A 5722-nucleotide genomic window follows, 5' to 3' on the forward strand; every position below is an offset into this window, starting at 1 on the left:
GGGGGGGGGGAGAGAACGTGTGTGTGTGTGTGTGTGTGCGCGCGCGCGCGCCCGTATGTGAGCCAGCGAGAGAAGGAGAGAGAGAGTTAGTCTGTGTGTGCCAGTCCCAAGAATGTCCAATTTAGAGCCACTCCTGCCCTGAGCGCCTTCCCCTGCAGGGACTGCACCGCTCGCAGGCAGCCCCTGGCGAGGAAACCCTGCTCCCTTTTGACTCACCGTGACACGCCAGGATTATCTGAAATGTACCTGCTCTAAAATGTAAAGACAAGGAAGTCCCCGCAAAGTTGAGGCACAACTCTAAGGACGCCATTTTAACTCCAGCTGCCTGTAAACGCGCCTCTAGTTGTTCAGGTTTTAAGAAGGGGCTATTTTTTTTCAGTCCAGGAGGGGTTTACAAAAGCAAACGCTTCCTACGGGTTAGGCATGAAACGGGGCAGTATGCAAAGCATCTGGTTTGCACTTGATCTTTAATCCAAGCAGTTTTTTGTTGTTACTTTTTCCCCCCAATCCAGCAAGGAAAATGCAAATCGATGAACCATTGGTAGGAATGGCCATCAATATTCCATATCAGGGTGACGAGTGATTCTTTGTAGCTTTGTGGTGATTGCGATTAGTAGCAGTTTGCTTTAGGGTTCGAGAAGAGCTGAGGAAAACGTTGAGATTCACCCACAATCTCTCTTGTCCAGGGCAAAAATATCTGGAGGGAGTTTAACGGGTTCCGTTGAAGGCAAGCACTTTACCTAGATCAGTCCAGCACTTAGAACCGCAGCAGCAGAACGCAGGATTTAGAGAGATTTCCTCAGCAAACGCACCTTGTTGTTACCAAATGGACCTCTCCGCACACACTTACCCTTTCCAGAGGGTTAGCAGTCCCGGACAGCTCCTAGGTTGCTGATTTGGGACAGTTTCGGTATATTGTCTTCCGTTTCTAGTACAGCCAGATGTGACTTTTCAAAAAGGTTCTGTTAATTTTGTTAATGATCGAGAGGGTAAAACTAAAATAAACACTGATCTAAGGAATTTTGCGTTACAGCTTTCCAGAAGACTCCCTTCCCGCCGCCCCACATTTTCTACAAAAGTTAGAGCTTTTTAAAAGACACCTTTAACCACCTAATATGTTTCGGATAAAATAAATCACTTTTGCGTTAGTACTATAAACAGCATAAATGTCCAGTGATTCCAGTTGTTCGGAGCATGGACTCAACCATGGCTTGAGAATATTGTTTAAAATACCTCCAAAATTACTATTGTAATTAGTCATTTTAATTTTTTTTGTCCTGTAATCTTTTTGCTTTCACGTCCATTAATCAAAACAAGGTAAGAACATTTATTTTCTCTGGAAAGGTAAACAGAAATGTGACTAAAATAATTTGTCATTGTTTTACATGATCCCATGATCTGAAGCGTATCTATTGATTTGAGTTAAGACCCAGTATTTTACTCCCTTTTTAGTCTATTGCTAAGCGTTAAGAGCAGGAATTGCTGAGTTGAGTACTCCTGTATCGTCTTGTTGTATTAATATCTGGGTTGCAAACTACCTTTTTTTAATACCCAGAAAAATGCTTAAAGTCCTCTTGTCCAGTTCAGTCTAAAACTGAAGAGATACACAAATCCTGACGTGTTAGACTACAGTGCTTCTGCCTTCGGGACACTTAATGCCTATTTGTATATATAGGAACAGTGTTTGAAACCTATAATGCACAGGACATTGAGTTAAGTGGAGCTTTCTAGTTTATAAACAATCTGCAAAAAGTTTGGAATCGATTTAACCTCTTTTAGGTTGGCCTTTTGCATAAAGCACAGCGTTGTGTACAAGAATAAAAACGTTTTTCTGGACCCTAACGAAGTCATGCTGCAGTCTCTGAATCTGGAAGACGAACACACATGTTTCCATACGGGATAGCCTTTGATTCTATATGTGAAAAATGTCGTGCAAACGGACTTGCTAGAAAAGCCTATTAAAAAAAAAAAAAAGACCTAAGTGCATCCTAACGGGCTTTTTAAATGCTATTGATTGGGACAAGCTGTTCAACCCCCCCCATAACAGTTAATCTGCCTGTTAATCAAGTCACTAAGGAGCTCAATGTGAGTTTTATTAGCGACTGGAGAACACAGGCAGCAGAAAGGATCAAAAGCCTACACTCCTGATATTTGTAAAACCAGTTTTCCCCAAAAATATATTTTCAATTACAGAGTAATTCTTAGCTTATCATCACTGCCTAACAGTGACACACACAGATGGCTACACACATGCTGGCAAAACTAAGGAACTAAATGAATCAAGATCTTATTCCCCGCAGTTAGATGCACATTTTAAGAGTGAGATTATTAATTTTAAATAGAGATTAAAGTCAAGACAATTGGTTCTAGATATAGATTGGCCTTTTGGATTGGAAGCAAAACGTAAATCTGTGGAATCGGTGGCAATATGAAAATGGTATGGATTTCTCTTTGGTTGATATAAAGCATTTTATTTAATTAGAGATTAATTAGCTTTTTTAAAAAAATAAGTAGTTTTTATTTATTACAGTAACTTCCCATATTTCTTCGCCCTCACCATTATTTGATGTCATCATTAAATTAATTATTACAAGTTTTAATTTCACGATCCGTTACTAGACTCTGGACCGTCTGAAAGATGAATTTCTATTAATGTAATAATCAGAAATATTATTACACCTGGTAAAATCAACATTTGATCTTGTCATTTTTAATGCAAACCGATTGCATTATATGTCAATGAGATATGCATATAAAAGACTATCTGGTCAGAGGTAATTATGTCACAGCTTTTTCTCGGCATGACAGCTGGATAAACACAATCTCCAATAAACATCTCTAATTAGGGAGGAGGATCTGAGATGGATGGTGTTTGATTTATTACTGAAGGAGAATGTCCATTTACCGGTGTATTAGAGTGAGGGATTATCGTGAACCTTCTTGCTAAAGTACTTTAAGGAATATTAGGGAAAGAGGAAGGGTAGGTAAATTGTGTTTCCGGATTTACATTTGTATTTTTTTTTAACGGAAGAATGATCACTATAGCATAGTGCACTTTTCTATAGTAGAGGTTTTTTTTTTCCTTTCACTATCACCCCTATTTAATATACGTAGCTGAAGTTATCAAGGCAAGATCCTGCTTGTGAGATTAGGGTATGTTTCCATTCAGATAGTCTACAGAATTCTGTGAACTCCCGAATTCATTATAAACAAAGTGGCTAAACCTCAGAAACAATTACTAATCAGATCTCGAAACTATAAAGCAAGGGAACTAGACGCCACGGCAAAAAGACGAAACATTTAAAATGTGCAACCTAGTCCCCACTTCCCCCGCCTCCAGCTAGACCACTTTTAGCTCGCATTTCCAAATAAAACTGCGCTTCAGTGTGTGGGTTTGAAAATGTTGCTGAACCTTTAATCTCCCCTCGCCGCCCACCCCAAAAAAACTACCAAAAACCCAAACCAAAATCTTTCAGTTCACTTACAGCAGTAGTGTGGAAACTTTTTTTTTTCTATGCTGAAACTTTAAACACGTCCCGTGTTAGCTCATTAGATTAGATGTGTAAGGAAATAGCAAGGTGTCTTTCTGTATGCATATGTGCATGCACGTATATACACGCATATATATGCATAGCCTGTCTGAGAAAGGTTGTACGTATCTCTACACCTGGATAGAATGTGCATGAAATACATTTCAATCCGCACGCATGGCATAGGACGCGGGTAGGTTTGAGAATCAGTCAGCAATTTCTAAGGTTTCAAGATTTACTTCACTGTACACTGTAACTTATCAAACTCGTCAATGTCCCCCCCGCGCTGCGAATTGTGCAGCAGATTCCCTTTGCTTTGACCACAGCCTGCCTTAGTGCCTCGCTGCGAGAGCAGGGTGTGACGGAGCACTGTGTAACTTGAATCCCCCTCGTTCTACCTCAATGGAAATCGTTAATTATTAGGTCTTCCTAAGTAAAGCTCAGATCACACGGTCGGGGGATTTAAAATGCTACCAAACTATGTGAACCGCATTCTTTCATTTCTATCTGAACTCTGAGAACCGAATCAAATATTTATACCGTTCGGTAGTTCAAGTATCAACACTTTCCAAACGGTAGAAACTTTCACACTAATTCTAGCCGCTGTTTCCAAACAGGCGAGATAATTGTTCAAGCTGAAGCTATCACAAGATACTTTTTTCCCACCTGTTGTATAGGGTTTTTGTAATATATATATATATATATATATATACTACAAAAAACTACACAAAAGGTGAGAAAACACACACACACATATATATAAGATAAAACCTATACGATTAACTGAATTGCACTAGAAGTGACCATGTTTTCAAGCAACAATTAATACTTGCAGAAGTCCTCACCCCAAATATGTTAGACTCCACGCTCAGGCCAGCTGATAGGCACTGACGTATTGTAAAGATCCTAGCACCAGAGAATAGCAGAGCTTTAAAGAAGTTCCTATACTTGGCCCATTTCTAAGACAATCAGATAAACACGAACAAAGCTCACATCAAAACAGGCAAAGAATTCAGCAAAGGAGAGAGAGAGCGGGTCGAATTATTATTTTAAGAGCAAACCGGTGGCACTGAAAATGAATGTATAAAAGGAGCATAATGTTACCTGTTACAGAGAGTGCAGACAGATGAACCTGACCTGCCGATTCCCACACTATTAAATTGCCGATAGTAGGTAACTGGCAGGTTTGATCGCCAATTTCTACATAAGAATCTGCCACACAGTTTAAATGTCAATGACAATAAAAAAGAGGGTGTCTCGCTTTGCACTAACTTTCCCTTAATATCAACGCCAGCGCCTCCCTCATTGGCTGGGCTGCCGCGGTGACGTCACGGAGGACAGTAGTTAGAGCTCAGCTAATAAGAAATTTTAGATAACAGCATATAGGGCCTAAAATCTTTCCCACACTGTATGCTCCTCCTAAATCCAGTGAGTATTTTAAGGAACTGTTATTCTATGGAAATGTCAACGCCTACCAGTCACAGTTGTTTATCCTTACATTTCCAGATTGTAAGGCAAATATGACATTATATATTACACTGTAAAATACCATTTAGGTGGGTTCATACAGCTGTCTTTAGTAGCGGTGGTGTAGAGACGTTACTGAGAGAAAAGCTAGCTATAGAAGAGTGGCCAGACTTTCGAATATGCAAGTTCAACCTTCTGCATCCTTTCCCCGTCGTTTCGGTCTATCTCGCCTTTTAGCACCTTCTAATCTTATGTGGTTACTGCGCCCATCCTCCCCGTCCCCCATCTTTCTCAAAGAGGAACGCTTGCCTTCTTATCGCAGACACAAACCTTCCTCCTGAGGTTTTAATTATGATACAGCCTGTTTCAAAGCAGAAGTTGTGATGCCAACTATCAGACTCTTTTGAACTAATAGGTAGAGCGAGGCAGTCCAAACTGTCCAAACTTAAAGGTAACTTTACCCTACTTTCGGATTGACCCTACTGCATAGATCATAAAATATCCAGTCACCCAGTTACCAATAAAAATACATTGATGCTATATTGTTTCTCGGATTCTGTTTACTGAATAGGTCCAGTCAGGTAGAAAATAAAAATGTTACTTGTGGTTGGCTACCTGGATTATTGCAGTGTCGGAATAAGATTATACACTCCTATATCCAAACAATTCTTACTAAGCAGTAGGACGTCATCTAAAAATTAATGTCTGTAAAGTTAAGTCAAAAA

General features: G+C 39.8%; 1 protein-coding gene across 1 annotated transcript in view; it reads right to left on the minus strand.

Moving 5' to 3' along the window:
• The window catches only part of PAX6 (paired box 6), a 31378-nt gene extending 26632 nt beyond the window's left edge, over positions 1-4746 (minus strand). The window contains exon 1 of the mRNA XM_034769908.1: positions 4635-4746. The gene's annotated coding sequence lies outside the window, so the exon portion shown is untranslated. The remainder of the gene's footprint in view (positions 1-4634) is intronic.
• Between the last annotated feature and the right edge of the window lie 976 nt (positions 4747-5722).

Source organism: Trachemys scripta, chromosome 4 (assembly GCF_013100865.1).
Source record: "Trachemys scripta elegans isolate TJP31775 chromosome 4, CAS_Tse_1.0, whole genome shotgun sequence".
Taxonomy (NCBI): domain Eukaryota; kingdom Metazoa; phylum Chordata; order Testudines; family Emydidae; genus Trachemys; species Trachemys scripta.